This window comes from Triturus cristatus, chromosome 8, assembly GCF_964204655.1.
Source record: "Triturus cristatus chromosome 8, aTriCri1.1, whole genome shotgun sequence".
Taxonomy (NCBI): domain Eukaryota; kingdom Metazoa; phylum Chordata; class Amphibia; order Caudata; family Salamandridae; genus Triturus; species Triturus cristatus.
In genome coordinates, this window is record NC_140591.1 from 276,421,878 (window position 1) to 276,442,983 (window position 21,106).

General features: G+C 43.9%; 1 protein-coding gene across 1 annotated transcript in view; it reads left to right on the forward strand.

Moving 5' to 3' along the window:
• Positions 1–21,106, forward strand: part of ATM (ATM serine/threonine kinase) — a 1,586,045-nt gene that overhangs the window by 428,088 nt on the left and 1,136,851 nt on the right. The window lies entirely within an intron of this gene.

Here is a 21,106-nt window from a genome sequence, read left to right on the forward strand (position 1 = left end):
GGAGTTAGCCTCACGCGGGAGCGGGTGCTCAGATTGGCTGGCAGCAACTAGAGAAAAATGTTGCTGGTAGCCATTGCAGGACTTGGGGACTTGGTCCCCTGTCGTGAACATGCAAAAACTAATGTATATGTATATAAGGGATCAGAGTAGGGTTACCCTGACCCCCTAAGCCCCAGTGGGTGGGGACGCAGGAGGGACCCCCACTCCCAAAAGGCTAAAAAAAAGGAAATTCTTTCTGCGATTATAGCGGGACTCCTGCGGGATCGTAAAGCAACAATAAGGCTTGGGGAGGGCCTTTCATAAAAAAGGGGCATGGGGCCCCGAGGGCCTAATAAGGCACGGGGAGCCAGGCTCACGGCCAGGGCTGGGGTGCCCAGGGCTTAATAAGGCTTAGAAAGGGAGGACATGTGCCCCCTTCATAAAATAAAAGGCCCTGGGGGATGGGGACCTCAGGACCTAATACGGCCTCCCTCCTCTTTAATTAAAAAAAAAAAAAAAGGCCAAGGGAGGATGGTGCCACGCTTACCCCTTTTTTGTAGGATTTGACTCCGGGGGGTGGGCTCCACGAGGCTTAAAATGGCTTCTGGACAGGGCCCCGCGGCCTCCCTCCCCTTTAAAAAAAAAAAAAAAGATCCTTGGGAATGAGGTCCCCAGGGCCTAATAAGGCTTGGGCCTCTTGCCTCCCCTCCCCATTAAAATGCATAGAGCCCCGGGGGATTGCATCCCCTGGGTCTAATGAGGCTCAGGAAGTTGGGGCCACGTGCCCTCCCCCTCCGTTTGCGGCAGGGTGTTTGGTTTGCATATGGTAATAAAATATTACTTTACATTAAAAAACTAGAAATTCACTAAGAAATCCAAAGATTAAAGTAACGTTATAGTTAGGCTAATATGTCAGTGACAACATTAATATTTTGAGCTCAAAAACATAGAAATTCACCAGTTATAGTTAGCATAGCTAACTATAACATGCACCCCCGCTATGCACTGCGTATAGCTTCACATATTACATCACTCATGACATTCAATGACTCAATTTATGACATCACCGATGGCATCTTAAATAACATCATCCAAGTTTCTTTTGTACACATTGCTCTATAAACGGGTGCAGCATTAGAGCTATGAAAAGTGCAAAATAGCTCAGAATAATAGGAAGCATCATTACTGCTATCATACATACAACCATGGACAAGTTTTGCTCGGAGTCCATAATTTTGCCCTGTGGGGTGCCTAAGGGTTCCTCCCTGAGCCCTACATTATTCAACTTTTAGGTTTCCCGACTGGCGAAGCTCATAAGAACTTTTGGACTCCAAGTATTGTCCTATACTGATGACACCCAGATCATCGTGTCTATCTCTAGGGACAGGGATGCGACGGCCACCACTTTTAAAAACTGCATGCAGGCTATGGCCACATGGATGGAAAAAAATTAACCTAAAACTCAATGGACACAAAACGGAAGTTTCGATGTTTGGGGGTCAGCCATCTGCCTGCTCCAGTCTGTGGTGGCCAGAGAGGCTGGGAGCTTTAACTATTCCTACTGACTCTGCTAAAAATCTTGGCGTACTGGTTGACAAAAATCTTTCCTTCAATATTCACATCAACAGGACTATTTCAACCTGCTCCTGGATAATTAGATCTCACTGGAAAGTGTTTCCTTTCATCCCTCTCTAAGCATGGAAGCAAGTGGGTCTGGCACTTATTATGTCCAGGCTTTATTATTGTAATTCACTTTACCTGGATATTATATAGACTTCACTTGCCAAATTCCAGCTATTTCAAAATGCTACAGCCAGATTCATTCTTAATGTCCCCAGATCTTGATCAGTTTCTGAGGGGATTCGTAAACTTCACTAGGTACCCGTGAGCAAACGTATTACATTCAAGGCTCTTTGCATTGTCCATAAGGCACGGGCCCAGCAGAACTTAGGAACTTATTCCAACTGTATACTCCCCCCAGACCGTAAAGATACTCAGGAAGAAATATCCTAATTGTTCCTAAGCATCAACAATCAAGACTGGGAGGTAGAGCCTTCTCAGTGGCCGCATCCAAGCTCTGGAATTTGCTCCCTCACTCCATCTCAAGTCTCCAATCTCATATTCCATTTCGTAAGGCACTTGAAATGTGGCTTTTCACTCTTTAAAATAAGTAGTAGGATTAATTGAGGGTAGCCGAGTTCATGTTGACTATGAACCACAGATGAAAGAATAACCTATCCTGCACACAGTGTTCAATCTGTATACAGATTTTCAGGGAAAACCAAATTCCTTCAGATACTGAAGTCCTGTTGCATAACTAATGCCCTACTATGGACAGTCTTTACCTATATCAAACTCCTACCCACTGAACCTACATTAAAAATGAAGTCGATATAAGTAAAAAAGTAGGTATTGTTAACTCTATTTACTCTATGTAGAGCGTTTACTCCCCACCACAATGTTTGCAGGCAGTGAAACTCTCATGAGAAATACACCACAGCCTTAAAAAGTATCTACTATACAACACTTGTCCAAAGAGCGACTATTCACTTAAAACAACCAAGGTCAGAAGGTGCTAAGGCCTGCAGCCTTCATATTGAGGTGAACACTTTGTTTGTAGCCCATCTTCTGAAGCAAAACAAGCACATGTACATAGGTTAGTTACTGGTGTACACAGTCTTCTATGTTAAGTAGAAACTGTCATGCTGAGACAATTCTGTTTAATAACTCAAGGCTGTTTACAATGCTTAGTATGTAGTACGTATAATCTTTGCCCTGCCAGAAACATTTTCTGCAGTACCAAAAAACCTGTGTGGAACAAATTGTGTGCAGGTGACAGCTGACTACTTGTGTTCAGAGTTACTCTTCAATACAAAGATTATTGAAGTGTTCAATACAAATACTCACAGATGATGCATTAGGAGCACATGCGTTTTTTACACACCTACACCAATTAGCTGGGCACGGACTGTACACAATTAGGTAGAAAAGTAAAATGGGGGCTTTTTGGCCCCAAGGTCCCTCAGGACTAAAGTGAACTTCATCCCCCAACCAGTAGTACGCCACGAGGCATGTTTGCAGAGTGGTGGAGAAAGGGAGCGTGGCCTCTGAAGACATCTCAGCAATCCTGCTGTGTGGGACTTAATGGGGGTAACAGGAGGGGTAGTTGGCTCTCTGGATATAGCAATAGGGCTCCGGCTCGAATCATCGGAGACTATCTTCCGGCGAACGCTCAAGACGTGGCTTTTCCCATCTGGTAATTCCCCTGTCTGATCCTTTTTCTGCCTCACCCTACTGGCCTGGAACGGGCTCCAGTTGCAGCGCGGGGACACGCTAGCTAGTGTAGCCATGCGCTTTATAAATTTGATTATTATTATTATAGAAGTAGGCATTAGGGCGTTAGATTTTAAATGCCATTTTAAATAATACTTGTATTTATAATGTTATTCTTGTACTTCATAACATGTCTTTTTGCTGTTTTTATAATGTGTGTAGTTTATTTTAAGTGTGCTGAGAAACAGATTATTCCTGTAGCAATAAACATGTTTAACTTAAAAATGTTTGTTCTTCTTAGTACGGTGTTTGTGAGGACCTTGTGCCAGCTCACCCTGCAACAGTTCTCCTGTCCAGCTTGCCCGCAGTCCGCTACCCTCTGCTTCCTGTCTATCTGCTGCCCTCTGTTTTTGCCTCCTCTGCTTGTTTGTGGCTCGGTTTTGCCTTTTCTGCTAGTTTTTCTGCCCTCTGTTTGACCTTTTTTTGCTTGTGTTTCGTCCCTCTGTTTTGCCTCTTCTGCAAATTTTTTTGCCCTCTGTTTTGTCTTTTCTGCTCTCTTTTCTGCCCTCCGTTTTGCCCTCTTCTTCTCTGTTTTGCCTTTTCTACGCTCTATATTGCCTTTTCTGCTCGCTTGTTTTCCTCCCTTCTCTTTTACCTTTTTCTGCTTGTTTCTTCCCTCTTCCCGCCATTCCTCAAGACTTTGCTTTTCGCTACAGACCTCGCACACCAGCACCCAAATATCCACAGGGGTGTCAGTGCCGCACTCTACAAATGCTGATTGATTGATGTGATACTGTGAATAGCAAAATAAGGTTTGTGACTGGTACCACAATGCCCCTGCTCCCTTTGAAGGATTATTAGTAACCCAAAAGCAATACTTCTATGCCAATTACACCTTGAATAGTCTCTGGCGGGGTTACAATAAACTGTCTTTCACAATCATTGTTGGTGCATATGAACTAAGTTCACCCGTGTCAACTCTGGGTGGAAAAGTACGTGTACAGTTACACCAAAGTTGTAACTCATGGAACACCCGCAAGTCTATTCCACCAGAACTTTCACACTCTCCTTCTCTATGGTAGAGATGTTCTATTTCATCAGCGCCAGACACCTCCCTCAGCCCAGGAGGCCTTTTGTGGCCAGGTGCATAATTCTCAGAGACAGCTTTCAGATCAGCAGGGACAATGTGCATCTCAGTCTCCACCCATCCAGCAGCCACGAAACCACTTTAGTGTGTCCTTGCCAGCACACAACCACCCTTTCGGAGTCTGGAATCTATATTTCCTCTATGGGTGACAAACAATAATTTCAGACAAGTGGTCCTCCAAATTGTCCATGGGGGCAACTCTTTCCTGTTTCTTTCTAACCCGCTGCACCTTTCAGTGCCATCAAGGCGGCTGGCAGAGGACAAACTGTCTCTTGTGGGGGCATGGAAGGGTATTCTTTCGTTGAGGTATTGGGGTACGGTATTATGGAGAGGTTTGTAGGTGTGTGTGAGCAGTTTGAAGGTTATTCTTCTTTCTCCTAGTTGAGCTTCAGGCAGCTGCTGCTCATCCAGGATGCGACGTCCATCATTCCTTCTTGGAAACTGCCTGGTGATGTTGGGTTCCTTGGTGAGGGAGAGGATGAGCTTTGTGTCGTCGGCGTATGAGACTATGTTGGGTCCGTGTTTTCTGATGATGGTTGCAAGGAGGCAAAAGACACACAATTCATGGGAACAGTCCAGCCCAAACTGCCAAGCCAGGTCCTCCCTGGACCGGAAACAAGCATCCTTGGACCCGTTTCGGGGTTTCAACCCTCATCAGCCAGAATAGCTTGAATCCAGTGGCACAGTGAGCCCGGGACCCACATCAGGGCATACCCGGCACACTTGGGCCAAGAAAGCAAAAGACACACAATTGATGGACGGAATGCAGAACAAATCAAAACATTCACCCCCAGTCAAGAGATCTGGGTTAAATCCATCATTCTTTTGCTCACAATGCTACCTCAGTTTAGACCTGGCCATAGGCATATCTGTCTTGACCCTGTGCCTCATGGGAACAGTCCAGCCCAAACTGCCAAGCCAGGTCCTCCCTGGACCAGAAGCAAGCATTCTAGGACTGGTTTCGGGGTTTCCCCCCTCATCAGCCAGGATAGCTTGAATTCAGTGGCACAGTGAGCCCGGGACCCACCTCTCGGCATACCTGGCACACTTAGGGCGAGAAAGCAAAAGACACACAATTGATGGACGGAATGCAGAACAAATCAAAACATTCACCCCCAGTCGATATTTGGGTTAAATCCAACATTCTTTTCCTCACCATGCCACCCCAGCGAGGGTGGCCATGTACACGTTGAACAGTGTGGGGCTGAGGGAGGATCCTTGGGGTACTCCGCAACTGATCTCTGTGGGTTCAGAGAGGAAGGGCAGGAGTCTTATTCTTTGTGTTCTCCTGAAAGAAAAGATCGAATCCAGTCTAAGGGAGTTCCCTGGATGCCGAGGTTGTGGATCCTGGCAGCTAGTGTGCGGTGGGAGACTCAAAACATTTAAGCTTTGGAGCGCTTGCCCAGGTGTGGAGTCGTAGTCGCAGGATTCAGCTTTGGCCTCAATATTACCCCTGCTGTTTAATTAGTCACTGTGAGAGCCATTGTGCTCTGTCTGTGCCTGTCGCAGAGCTCGTGGTCGGTCCGTTCAGGTCCCCCTCAGGGTCACATCGCTCAGGAGCCGACACCCCCCTGCAGTGTTGCCGCTTCTGTCAGATCTGTGAATTGGTGTGTCTTGTTATGGTACTCGTAGGAGAGGCCAACTAGATTAGTCCACCTGTACTTGACTTGCAGTTTATCAGAAACAGGGCGACACTGTTGTAGTTGGGCTAGTGTGGCCGGAGTAATATCTTGAAAAATGGAGGACGTAGCACCTTGAAACGAAACCTACTCCACCGTTCCTCGCTGCCTGTAATAGCGCATCTTTCACCTTAAAGGAATGTAGTTCCGACCTCCCCTCGCCAGGCATCAGCGGACCAACTCCGTTGACTGGATCCAGTTTGATCTTGGCCTGTTCATCCCCCAGGAGCTTCAGGAACATGCCCACTACAAACGTCTCTATGTCTGGACTTTCCACTCCTTCCTCTAGTTTCTGCAGTCGAATGTTATCTGGCCGTGAACGGTTCCCCAAATCTTCACATTTCAGAAAGGTAGCCTGTAGGTGATTCCTGAGCCAGTCAGAGGAGTCTTCCAGCCGCTTAACACGCAGTTGTTTTAGAGTCTTGCAAGGAGGAAAAGAATTCTTCTTTGGTTATGGCCATAGTGTACTGCTGGGCGGTGGGTGGACGTGAGCCTCTTGTCTCTGCCGGTTGAAAGTAGCTTGACACCCTATTTGATTGTGGCTTTTTCGGAGGCATATAGGCTGCAACTGGGTGCCAGGGTAGGGGACTCAAGAGTATGGGCATCAAAGTGGGTCTTCTGGTAGTGTTCCTCACTGCTAACTAACCCTCCCGCAGGTAGAGCAGCGCTGGGGAGCAAGTAGATTGGGACCTAGCGTAGTTCCATCCCCACCGGAGCTCACTTTCGATAAAGGCCCAGTTCCACGCTCTGCTGCTGCCTGTAGCGTAGACTCATGTTTGCAGGATATCCAGGTAAGTTCTCTGGGCCACCAGAAGAGTTGCCTTAATGGTCCTCGGTAGCCCCTCTTTGGCAGCAGACCCAGCCCCCACTTTTAGCTTCGGGAATTAGGGGCACAGTGCACCGGGGGTGGACCTCAGCTGTCTGAAATGTCCGTACCCACCATAGCGCTAGGGAGCATGGGGTGTCGTGGCAGGATGCGATGGGCACCAGGGGAATAAATGCGCTCACCTGTGTACTGGAGGAAATCTTCCACACTGCTAAACAATCCAAGCTTGCAGCACCCGGGCTCGGTTCTGTACCGCTGTGGGAGGTGTTTCTGCATTAGTCATCCGCCATGTGTAGCCTGTCCCACTCTTCCTCTAGGGCGCTTTGTGGCATGGCTGCTATGTTGGAATCAGGAAGTCGGGCATCCATTATCATCTCCCCCAACTCGTACTCATATTAATGGCCTGCAGTAATGCCGCATGTAGAGCATAAGTCGCCTGCTCATCAGTCACTGTGATGCCGCTTGCAAGTCGTGACTCAACCGTTGGCCGAACCGGCGTTGCTGCTTGTCGAACTATTACGGGAGATGCACAGTACCTTTTTCAGTGCCCCCTCCCCACTAGCCATAGGGCAGGTCAATGGTGAGACTTTGGCATGATAAGGGTACCAGACGCTTTGGTTTTTAAGAAGAATGCAGTGGAGCCCGGTGGATCATGTCCACCGGCCATGATGGTTGGCCACGCCCTCTCTAACCATGCTATCATTGATCAGTAATCCTTTATCAGTCTTTGTTTCAGCAATTTGCCCTTGCAGTTAAAAAAACTAAAAAAAAAAAAAACCTCAAAGAATGCATTTGCAATGTTCAATTAAAATTGCAGAACAAAAGTATGCCCTAAATTTGTAGTAAAGGTGGGGAAGCACTTACCGGTGCCAGTCGAAAAGTGCAAAGCTCAGTAAAGTGCTGATTTTGTGCAAAATGACAAGATCTATAATTCCTCATCATTTAAGATAATAGATAAGTATTTCCCGGTACTAATCTGAGAGTTCAGAGGTCAATGAAGTATTGGTATTTATGCAAAGTAATAAGAGCCATAAATTCCAATAATGTCCAAGGCAGTTTTCATTGAGTTATAGTAGCTTGGCAGGATAATAAAAACCATATTCTCTCATCATGCTATCATTAAAATAGATGAAATATAGCAACAGTTCTTCCAATTTGATTTACCTAACAATAAAGTCTTGCACAGTATTCAAATAAAAACAAAAAATGCTGACAAATATTAATCCAATGTGCAAATTCAGAATGCATAATTCATATCCTATAACGTTTTAACAAAATAAAGCAGCTTATTTAGGTAGAAATGGCCTCTGTCATCATCTATGACTATGGTACTGTAATGTTTATTTTTTAGTTATCTGTATATTTCGGACTAGTGGCCATAAAGGCCAGAAATACTACCCATTTGATCCAAAGATCAGCTTATTCTGTATATTAAGATGGTGTAGGATTAATGCTAGCAAGACTTTGTACTTCATATTATATAATTCAGAATCAGGCCAATAAGATATTTACGAGTGCTTGATGTTGACCTAGAGTTTGTAATTAGCTGCAACCACAATAACCATATTTCAAATATCAGAAAATGGAATGAATCCAATATATCATTGCAATCACTAGGTGCATTAAGGATGACACATCCACATTTTGCTAAAATCCCATTAGAAGAATTTCAGCTTGATATTTTCTGTTATTCCATCTTATGTCTCTCCTACTGTTAGCCAGAATGCAAGATGGTAATTCACCCATGTATTCCTGCTGGAGTCTGTTTGTCCCCTAGTGAGACATGAGATTATTTAGAAGGGGATCATGATCACTCAACTCTCCTTCCAATAACCATATCATTAACGTCTTTCCAGATTGATTATAAGATACTCAATCAATGAGGGATTTTTTTCATTATCATAGATCTATTAAGCTGGACAGTCAGAAGTAGTTCAACCATTCCAAAAGCGGAGCCCCTGCTTTAAAAGAAATATGAAGATGGCCTTCCCCTCCCTATCATCTTTTGGACAGCTCATATCTGGTTTCAGTATACCTTGACAATAATGCTCTGCTAAAACCTTTTCATTGTTAAAATCATTGGAGGGATACAAATTAAAGGCATGACAAATCAACAGCAAGTGCTCACCTCATGCTAATTCCTCTCTTTGTTAAAGTTGAAATGTTCCCCTTTATTGAGTTTATCATAATATGAATGAATGAATGAATATGCATTTATAAAGCGCATGGCTACCAGAAGGCCTCCCAGCGCTAGGAGCAGAGTCATCTCAGTACTACAGTTAGGCATCGAGGAAACAGAAAGGTTTTAAGAAGTTTGCAAAAGGATACGTAGTTGTCCTCAAGACGGATGTGGTTAGGTAGCTGGTTCCAACATTTCGCCGTGTTGTATGAACACAGGCGTCCGCCACTCCTTACCCTGTTTATCCTGGGAACAACTGCCAAATGTTTATTCCCAGAACGCAGGGGCCTATTAGGGAGATAGGAGGAAATAGTAGATCGGAGAATCGGTGGAGCCTTGGACGAAAGAATCTTAAGGGCAATACACAGAGCCTTAAACTGCACTCTTTCCACAACCGGAAGCCAGTGGAGAGTGCTAATGGAGGGTCTTGCAGATTCCCGATTAGGGACCTGCATAAGGAGGTGTGCTGCACAGTTTTGTACCGTCTGAAGTTTTTTTATCGTTGAACATGGAGACCCTAGATATAGCATGTTGGGGTAATCAAGTTGGGAAAGGATCAAAGCTTGAACCAACAGTCTCCGAGCATTGACGGGTAGCAGGGGAAGAATTTTTCTAATCATCTTCAGGATCCCATAACAGACACCTGCCACCTTCCATGCTTGCTACTTAAAATTTAACTTATGATCCAGCCAAAAACCAAGGCTTTTCCTCTGCTTTTTGGGAGGACGCATGACGCCCAGACACCTAGGCCACAGTGAGCTGGTGTTCAAGGTAGGGGTTTTGCCCAAGAACATCAGCTCCGTTTTGGCCCCATTACGTTTAAAAAAAGAGTGTTCCATCCATGCAGAGATCCTTTCCAAACAGTCAGCCAAATTAGTTTCCGCATTATCAGATTGGTTGAGGGAGACAATCAGCTGGGTGTCATCAGCATAGGTGACGATCTGAATGCCAAAGGGCTTGATAACCTCAGCCAGGGGGCTCATATAAACATTAAAAAGCGCGGGGCTCAGGGAAGAGCCCTGAGGCACCCCGCATCTCAGAGGCAATCTTTCAGAGATAAAGGTATCCTCAAACACTTGAAACGATCTGCCATCCAGAAAGCACTCTAGCCACTTAAGTGCAGCTCCAGTCACTCGTGGCTCTCGGAGTCTCGCGATCAGTAGTTGATGGTTGAAGGTCAAGCAGAACAATTGCCGCGGTGCCGCCGACATCCAGAATTTTTCTGGCTTCTTCAACCACTACCAACAGGGCGGTCTCCGTGCCCTGTTGGGGTCTAAAGCCAGTTTGAGAGGGATGGAAGCATTCATTCTTCTCCAAAAAAGCGTAAAGAATGGAGTTCACATATTTTTCAGCAATTTTTGAAATCCCTGGCTAAAGTAAAATTGACCGGTAATTCACGAATACTTCTGGATCCAGACTTGGTTTTTTAAGAAGGGCTTTAACCATGGCCCGTTTCTAAGGAGAGGGAACCAGTCCAGAGGAGAGTGAATTATTAATGAGGTCCAGTATAGTTGGGGCAACCACACTAGAGACCTGATTCAGGATAGTGGGAGGGGCCACGTCACTAGGGGAGCCAGATTTCAGTTGGTTGAGATAGTTTTGTAGGGATTTAATATCCATGGGAGGAATTTCCTCTTGAACGAGATCAGATGATAGTGAGTGATCCTCCAAAGAGGAGGTATTTAAAATTACTTTGGCAGGGGAAAAAGCCAAATAAATATCTTCAATTTAAAAAAATATATATTTTCCCAGATTATTACAGCGCTCTAGAATATCATCAGAGGGCAAAGATGGAGAGGGAGGGTTAAGAAGGGATTTCACAAGTTGGAGGCTGCATTAATCCTTTCTTCGTAATACAGATTGGCCACTTCTAATTTCTGCCTTATATTCTTTAGTAGCCTCTCTGTATTTAGTTTTCTAATATGTAATATTGTTCCAAATTGCCTGCACCTTCGAAATCCATCCAGGGGGGATGTATACATTTTCAATGTCGATGATATCAATTTCCCTACATCCTTTGTGAGTCTCACATGTAATGTATCAGGAGAGAGGTGTGCTTTACATTGCTCATATTGAAAGTCCCCCCATCTACCTTTTTTGAAATGTTATGCAAGTTCAATTAATTAATTAAAACCAGTTACACTATTTTTGGACAGTGCCCATGTTATCTTAGAACAGCAAATTACATGATTATTGATCCTTTTTAATCACTCACCGCTCCCTAATTTGCTATTTAACCTAGCAATATTTGGAATAGGCTTTATATGAGGTCCTCATTAGCATAACTTTTTTTTCCAATGGGGACCATCATACATCCATCTAGCACTTCCTAATTGACAACTGTTATATAATATCCAGTCAAGCCCATCTAAGGCCCTATTCCTGTTTTTGCTTGCCAGGGCTGTGGGCTGCCATGCCCAGTCTTGGCCGCAATCCTTGCCAACTCCTCATTCTTTGGAGTTCACGCTAGAGTTGGATAGCTTAACCATCCTTGAGTGATTTCCTGTTGTGATATGTAAATTATCAAAACCAACCTCATTGGTTACCAACACCTTGCTAAATTGTGTTCTCTATAAGTACAGTTGTACAGCCCATGGCTTTTCCACATCTTTGCTCATTGACTCATTGCCGATTAATGAAGTAGTGCTCTGTGATGATAATTGATGACTTGGCAGAACATCTATACCTATACTATGCAAGTCCTGCAGATGGCTTAGAATTAACCTGTTTGTACTAGGTGATGTGATCTTCACTTTCATTGTTTGTACCATCCACTTTTGACTTGGTACTTTTCAAAGCTCACTCTTTTTATGTCCTGTGATGTCATTAATCTCAATGTTGCACTGCAGAAAAGAGGGCTAGGAGGCGGAATAATTTCAGAGGGCTAGAGTTACCATCATTCGGGATTACATTGATGAACTCATGACAAGTAGCAACAGTAAAATCACTCTTTTACATGTTTTCTACGCTACTCTCAATGTGCTCGCTTTTATTAGACCCCTTATCTCTATAGGAAAATGTGTAGCTAGTGGGTTTAAAGTTTGTGTTGGAGCTTCCAAGTTCAATGGAGATGAGTGACATTTACTCTGGGAAGTTACATTATCATTGGGTTTCTCTCCACACAGGTGGTGTTAGTGTCCTCCTTTTAAAGAGCCGTTCATTCTAACCACACCCTGTTCCTTCTAGGATAAAATTCTTGTTTCCTCTTGTTCCAGGGTGGCTTCTTTCCAGCTTTTCTAAGTACTTTTGCTCCAGAAATGGGATAGATAGATAGATAGATAGATAGATAGATAGATGGATAGAGACAATTCCCGATTCGTCGTCAGATGTACAAGTTTTATTTCTATATTTATTTTTGTTTTTGCTCCCCAGGGGTTGTCTTGAGCTAATTCCTACTTCTTGATTGGTGTTAGAACCGGGGTCTCTAAGTGGCTGAAGTAGGTACCTTAGTCCAGACTTGTCGCCAAGGCAATGTGTAAAGTATTTGCAACCACTCTCCCAGTAACAGTGATAATGCCACAAATGGACACCACACTGATTTTATAAAAATAGCGGTATCTTTATCAAAAGAAATACGATGAGACCAAACGATAGAAATCCAACATGTGCGTATTCGTAATGTTTCGCTTTGCCAGTTATTAGGCCAACAATCACTTGTAGGTTCTTGCCGTATTAATGAGCAGTTCACGATGATTTAATACAGTCCTAATGCAATGCTATGCAGTTCGTAATGCAGTTCATAATGTAGAAATAAGACAGTCCTTAATGCAAGTACTACTGCAGTTCGGAATAACGCAGTTCGTAATGCAAGAATAATCCGGTTCGTAATGCAAGAATAATGCAGTGCTTAATGCAAGAATAATACGGTTTGTAATGCAAGAATAATGCAATAAGCCAATCTGCGCAGTCAGCTCGGGCACCACTAGGCCCCAACAACAGAGACAACATTCGTAAGCTTAAACGGGCGGGCCCGGTACTGCTGGGCAGGTACGGGCCGCTCGGGAACTCAGCATGTCTAACGCGGTGCAGTGGGAGAGAGATCGGAGCACTCCTGTACTCCTCCTGCACGCTTTCCCAGGCCACACACGCTTGCGGCTCCCGACCGGAGTCCAAGCCTTACCTGGGGGGTGTGCTGCCTAGCGCTCTCTCTCTCTCTCTCTCTCTCTCTCTCCCACGCTCGTCGGAAGTCCTGCTGGGCGACTCCGTTGACTTTGCAGCTCAGTTGCTAGGCGACGCTGTAGCCGGACGGGTTTTGGCGCTGCCTTCTCCTTCGTTGACGATCTTGGGCAGATTCCTCTTGGCGAACAATGATCACGATCCCTTTCACCTTGCAGCTTCCTTAGCTTCAAGAAATTCTTTAGCACGTTGCGGCTCGGGCCAGCAGTGGCGATCCTTACTCACAGCCTCAGTTACGATGACAGCTCGGGCCACAAACAGCAGTTCAGCAGCGTGGACGATGTTTTACGCTGCGGGGGCAATGCGGTCATGGGGCACCTCGTAAACAGCACCACAGACCACACGGCAGTCTCAGTCGTGCAAAAGCACACGCACCAAGCGTCGCTGAGACACAGTTGGAAACTTTGATGTTCCTGAGTTTCCACAACAGGGGATCAGCTCCCTTCTGGCCCTTGGAGACCAGCTATTCAGGACACAGCACACAGCAAAGTCCTTTCAATCAGGGGAACACAGCACACAGCAAAGTCCCTTGTCCTCTCCTTAGTCAAATCTGCAAACTGCAGGCCAGCCCCAGAACACACAGCAAGGGCAGTCCTTCTCTTCAGTCTCTTCAGCTGTTCTTCTTTGGCAGAGGTTCCTCTTGATCACTAAGTAATTTCAATCCTTTTTCAGTCTTGAGTTCAGGGATCTCAGCTCTCACATTTATACCCCTAAAGGCCTTTGAAGTCTTTGTGTTCAGGGGACTCTGAGCCCGGTCCAAACTAGTTCTGGGTGTCTTCCTGCCAGTGCACACCCTCTTCCTTTGATAGTGAGGGTCTGGGCCTCAGATGCTCCGCAGGAGGTGGAGCCATCCTTTTGTGGCAGCAGCACAGCCCTTGGGAAGTTATGCTGGAAACATGTTACACAGCATTCCCCATTTTGTCCTATGAGCAAGATGGCCTTTCAACAGTCAAAAACGAAATTGGCAGTATTTTACTGTCAGGACATGGTACACACCTCAGTACATATCCTACCTTTCACATACACTGCACCCTGCCCAGGGGGGTACCTTGGGCCTACTATATGGGTGTCTGATGTGCGTTAAAAAATGGGAAGGGTAAGGCCTGGCAAGTGGGTGCACTTGTCAGGACAACAAGGCAGTTAACAAACTGCGTGCAGGCACTGCAGTGGCAGGCCTGAGATCTCTCTTTAAGGCTACTTATGTGAGTGGCACATTTAGTGCTGCAGGCCCACTAGTAGCATTTGCATTACCAGCCCTGGCACACATAGTGCACTTTACTAAGGACTTTACTTGTGAGGCAAACATACCAATTATGGGCAACCAATTACCATAACACTTTATACAGGGAGCACTTGCACTTTGACACTGATCAGCAGTGGCAAAGTGCCCAAAGCATCTAAGTCTGCAACACCATGTCAGAAAAAGGTCTGGGAAGAAGGCAAAAAGTTTAATGAACTTTAGCCAAAAAGGGCCAAGTCCAACAATTCTGCTTTGCTTCTGCGGTCATTGGTTCTTCTTCACCCCTGTCCGTATACAACCACCTTGCGTGTATACCGAGGATTCTCCTTCTTTGCCTTCTTTTCCTTCCTTGTCCTTCCCACCTCTTTAGTTGCTGCAGGCTTCGATTCCGCAACGGAATCCATAGGTTTGATGGTATATATCTTTTCTTGGTCCCAATTTTCTCTGAGGTAATTTAGTAACTTCTTTTTACCCTTTCCACTTTTGCTATATACTTGCCCACTATCCACCTTCAGCTCGCTAGACTGATTTTTAGCAGTTGAGTCGGTTGACTGTCATCTTCCACATTATTAGCCCTTAATACTATTGTATTTGCATAGATAAGTGGCATGTTTATTATAGCATCGGTCTGTAGGGCTATATCCCTTGCTATATCACTTTTGTCCCTGGTACTTGTTAATAGGTGACGTATCATTGACAGGTGAGATGCAATGTGGTTTATTCCACCATAGTATTTTGCCTTTAAAATAAGTACAGATAACTCTATGTGAGGCATAAAATGCCTCTGAAATGATTACATCTTGCTGATTTTCATTTCTAGGAGAGGTTGGTATGGACTGGTTGTAGCCAGGCATATTCAGGAACATTGACTTTCCTGATTGTAGCCCCATAATACTATCAGCAATTGCTCTTGGACAGCACTCATAGGTTCACCGTGCACTAGAACATCACCCGTTTGTTTTCTGCATATTATTCATCGCTTCAACTTGAGTGACAAGCACATTAGGGAGAGTAAAATTTAGTCCAACAGGGGAGCAAACCATCGGGAGAATTGCACTTAGTAACTTCTGCATAGTGTCTTCTTTCCTGTCAGTTTACAACAGCACCGATATGGAGAGTCATAGTACGCAGCTCTAGCTTACTCTGATGATGGTTTGGTTTTCCTTGTTCGGCTAGCAGGATGGATTTCTCACTATTTAATTGCATAATTATTTATGTTACTTGTGAGTGCTCCAACTCCATCAGATGTTTATACTTGCTTGTTTTATTAATTTTGTTGGCTGGCGTACTACACTTAGTCTCATCTTTTACTTGAGTCAGACTGTCAGAAGTAGCCTACCCAGCTATTTACCTTTGGCAAAAATGTGACTAGATTTGGCCCAGGTTTTAATGCCACAGGAGGCTCATCAATTGGCTTTAGCTGGGGTGACAATTCTAATGCTGATCTCACCGTCCATTATTTCCCGGGTGGGGGTGTACCAAACAGACTATTTTATATCCTCAATGAGAAGTTTGAAGCCATTTGCTTATCAGTGGGCTTCTGTTTTTTACCTGCAGCCATTGCAGTCTCAGGAGTTGCTGCCTTAATTGTATATTTAGGGGACTCAATTCACCAGTTTGTATAGATTGTAAGTATATTCAGTTTCAAAAATGTGGTCTTAAGCTCTTTACATATAACACCTCATAATGCACAGTTTTATAGTACTATCAGCGCTTTTTCTTAGGCTGCAACCTCAGTGCAGGCACAGCACGCATAGATGTCAACACAATGTGAGCGGATCATAAAATAATACTGGCTGTCTGGGATCATTTTCAAGTCAAGTAGATGGATTCTGTGGAATTAAATCAATGGGCCAAGTTAACATCCTTTTTTTTTTTGGGTGAAATTTTTTTAATTGGAAACAATAAGCATTACAAAAACACATGGCCTACATACAGTTAGTCACCATCCACACCAAGCCTTCTCTAACATTGTCAATGAAACAGTTATACATCACTTCAGGAGCATCCACCGCGACAATACACTACAACAACCCCAACACGTTCCACCCCATACTCCTAATCGGACATTTGAGTCGCCTCCAGTCTTGGTGGTTCGCATATATACCCTCTGAATTTATTCCATTTTCCCCAGATTCTTTTCCATTTTTGAGGACATCCCTGATGCACATATACCGCCCTTTCCGCCACCATAGCTTCATCCAGATCCCTACACCATTCCTGCAGCGTAGGAGACTCACCTGATTCCCACCTCCTCGCAATATTCCTTTTAACAAACATGATTCTTAGTGTTACCCAGTCCTGTGTCAAGTGGGTTAGATCATTTGGTTCCTAAATATTTAATAAGCACCGTTTCGGATCCGGAATCAACGATTCCTCTACAGTTTGAGACACAGTCCTCATTATCTTGACCCAGTACGCCCTAATCTTCAGACATTCCCATACAGTATGGTAGAAAGTACCCTCCTCCCCACAGTCCCGCAGACAGAATTGATGTACAGCCATCCCTTTTTTGAAGAGGGTCACTCTGCTGTAGTACGTGCAGTGAAGTACTTTGAGTTGTATCAACCGCAAGCGTGCCGGTATTGCAACTTCCCGAGGAGACGACAGTGCCTCTTGCCACTCTGCATCATCCAATTCTCCCAAATCTGCAACCCATTTCTGTCTAAGCGCCAATGTGGGGTCAGGCAAGTTGTTTACTAACTTACGATAGGTGAAAGAAGTGGCTCTTTCGTGCATATATTCAGTCAATAACCTATCCTCCAGAGGAGTAGCCTCTGCCAAGAGGGTCCCTGCCGGTAGAACCGCCTGCAGCGCATGTTTGACCTGCGTGTATCTGTAAAGTTCGGACGAGGCAAGTTCGTATTGGGTCTGCAGGCGTTCAAATGGGATTACCTCACCCTTCCTCCAGAGATCACCCATCGTTGATATGCCTATCGCATCCAATTTATCAAAGCCTTTACTATTCTTTAGCGCCCAAGCCGCTGAGCGGTCCAGAGTGGTGTAATTTGTGTGATAACTCCCCTCCATCCCAACCTGGCATGCCCCTCGTGCCATATGTGAACTGTGTGCGCTGTGGGCCCAATCAATAGTCTGGATTTATTTCTATTATACAGCTCTGACCAGACTCCATCCTCTCCTAGACCATGCCTATCCGCCTGAAACGCTGGGTCGGTATGAGGAGCGTGCAACCAACTATTAATTACTTTTAACTGGGCCGCCCAGTAGTATAACTGTATATTAGGGAGGGCTATACCACCGTCATACCAGCTCCTGACCTTGTTTTTAAATGATGCTTAGCATGTCCCAGCTTCTATAGAGCGTTACAGTGAACGGCGTCAGTACAGCAGCATGCCAGCCCAGTCAGATCAATGAGTAAATCCATCATATTAACAATATAATGTAGCATTAATCTCACTGTATCATTAGGCTAAGAATAATTGCAACATTGAACTACTATACAAGACATCTCATTCCTCTGTGCGCATACCAGAAACGCAAGCAAATGATTACAATTATGTAAATAATACTTTTACAAAAAAAATGAACAAACAAGAAAGACATAAGCAATTGTTTTAATTGTCATTTTACTTGCATTTTCTCTTAGAGGGGGCCTGATCCAGGCTCCTTTAGCAGAGAACACTGGCAAATACCCGCCTCAAAGCCAAGAAAAATAAGAATGTGACATCAGTTCAAAGAGTTAGCACTGAGGCTTACTTATTTGTAAAACAGATCCATATTCCAGACTTAAAGCACATTTTCCTATTAAATTGTTAGGGAAGAAGTTACGTTTTTTAATTCCATTTTCCTAAAACAGTTAAGGTAATTATGTTCCCTCTTATCAATCATCAAATCTATATCCAATAGGTGCCGAAAATATTTCTTTACCTCATAAAAATTAGGGCAATAGAAATCTGGGGAAACGGACAAAGTCCAGACGTTCATTAGCTTGTTGATTTATTTGCAAAGTTCCAACACCTTGCTTTGTAGAGTATCTTATAGTGTGTGTATTCATCCTATAATATTCTGTCAGGCCAGTAATAGCACGGACTAGGCTAAGCGGGGTGTTCGCCAGAAAGACCATGTCATCAGCATATTTTGTAGCTATACCAAGCCTAAGTATGGGGGAAAATAATATTTTGTAATGTTTGTCATTAGGAGATCTGCCTGTTGAGCACTTGCTATAATAATAAAACATGTGCATTAATATTGTAGCAAGTACTTCATTCTGTTTTAACCCAGAGTTTGTGGAAATGTGCTTTGCAAAGTGGTCTGTATTACCAAGTCTTACCCGGAGTCGTTTGTCTGCATTAAAAAATCTCATTGTAAGAAAATCATGTTTCCTGAACGAGTTTCAAAACACAAGGTAAACCCTGAAATCCATAGGGACCTGGGTAAAGTAGCGATTTCAAAAGGAACAATGGTCCTTAAGGTAGATATATAATTATCAATTCTAAAAAAAGATCTGTTGAAACCAGTCTTTTAATAATCCAAAATAGTTGTTTTATGTACATAATGACTGTGGGGTGCACAGAAACGTGCTCGATGCTCAAGCTGAAGTGATACAAGTAGGCAGTGTGTGGATCACAAATGTAACATTAGTGTGCAGCCTGTATTACTGAAATAACATTGTTTTAGCAGACCTGCACACTTTAATTCAACGGCGTTGCAATCCATAATAAATGCGGAATTATCATCAGTACTTAGTATATAGTTTGCCTGAGACAAAGACAAGGTGCAAGTATTCCTGAACGTGTTGTTTTTGACAGAGAAATTGCCTATCTATGTGGCAAAATACTGGTTTTTTTAGTCGACAAAAGATCAGTAATGCATGGTTACCTTTGTTTCTTTGATTAATAACTAAGACTAGACAGAATGTTTGTTTTTTCTTGTGGAGCAATGGGATCTAAAACAGTTTGTTTAACGGGGTAGTATTAATATGAGCCCCCATTTCAAAGTGCATAAGTAACCTTTGCTAAAATGTTTACCATTGCTTCTAGCAACACAGCCATTCTATATTTCTAAGGGTCCTCCATGCACCCTTTTTCCAGAATCAGACCGCCAAACTGCCTTTGCACCTATCTGGAATTTGAAAGCAGGGTGCGGTGGAAGAAAATAGAAGCAACACCACCTAGCCCTGTGCACTAGGACACTTTTTTTGTAAACGATAAACAAGAAAACGTGTTGATTTGCTGTGTTTGCTCTTCTAATGGCTGACCGTGATATTGGTAGGAACTGAATAAACTGCTCAGTTACAGGTTTGGAGCATTGTATTAGAAGAATGAAGAAAGGTTCCCTTACAAACAGACTTGAATTAAAAAGTAGAGGTTGTGCTCAGAAGGTTAAGAATATAGTAGATATGTCAACCCTTGGATGAACTTCATGCTTAAAGTGTAGAGGAGTTACTCACTGAAGGAACCAAAGGTTAAATGTGGATAGGTCTTACTGGCCTTAAGTCGATGAGGGAGTGGGAGCGATATGTAAAACATTCTTAATAATGGATGTAAACCTTTGCAGAATATTTTTTTTTTTCCAACTTTGTAATTTGATTTTCACATTTGTGACATTGTATGGCCATACAACATTGTGGTCTTTTTAGAGAATGCTTTTCTCTTGGATGTTGAAACCCTAAACACTGGGACCATTCTGTTTAATGCAGTGCCCGTTACCCATGAAATGTGGGGCACAAAAACCCTGCCCTGTTGATGGTTGCTTACCAGGGGCACCTGGTCACCATATCCTCTTTCTCATTGTCTTAGCTCATGGTAGTGCACTGCTTGGGTTTCTACAATAGATAGACCTTTCTAAGATATTTGTGGTGGGATTAGTGGCGAGGTTTGATTTGAGGCGAAGGTTGTAACTGAAAGTTGTCAGGGAGTCTAGAGACCTAACAGGATTTAGGGGGGATTGTAGGAGCAGCAGTGGACTGTTACTGCATCATGATGTTGCGAAAATAGATCTTCACAAGAATACCACTAAATAGGCATGACCAGGGAGTCAATTGGTCAACCTAAGTAATCTAGGGCCAAACGCATCAAGCTTTTTTCTGGTATCAAACGGACCGATTCGCAGAATCTGCCCATTTGCGACTGGAAAAAGTCCTTTTCTGATGAATGAACTAATTTCCATTCACGAATTAGGCAATAGCAATTTTTTGCAATTACCTAAATTGCGAATGCATTTAGGGAATCGCAAATTGCGAATCCCTAAAGGCGATGCATCAAGCCTTCCCTAAATGAAAACTCTGCATTTAGGAAACGCTAATTGCCAACAACTTCAAGTTGATGGTAATTTGCAAATTCTTTGAAAAATGCACCAAAATGCATTTTTCAAAGTGACATGTGGTGCACACACATGCCCCTAGGGCATGTGTGTGCGCCACATGGGCACAATTACCTTTTGGGGGGGGGAGCATCAGGGAGGCTTTAGGCCCCCTGGCACCCTTGGAATTGCATTCGCAATTTGCGATTACCAGTTTGGTAATCGCAATTTGCGAATGCATTCCAATTCATTTCTATGGGCCTATAGGAATGAATGGAGTGACATTACCTAATAGCGATTCCCAATTTGCGAATCGCTATTAGGTAATGTTTAGAAATCACAATTT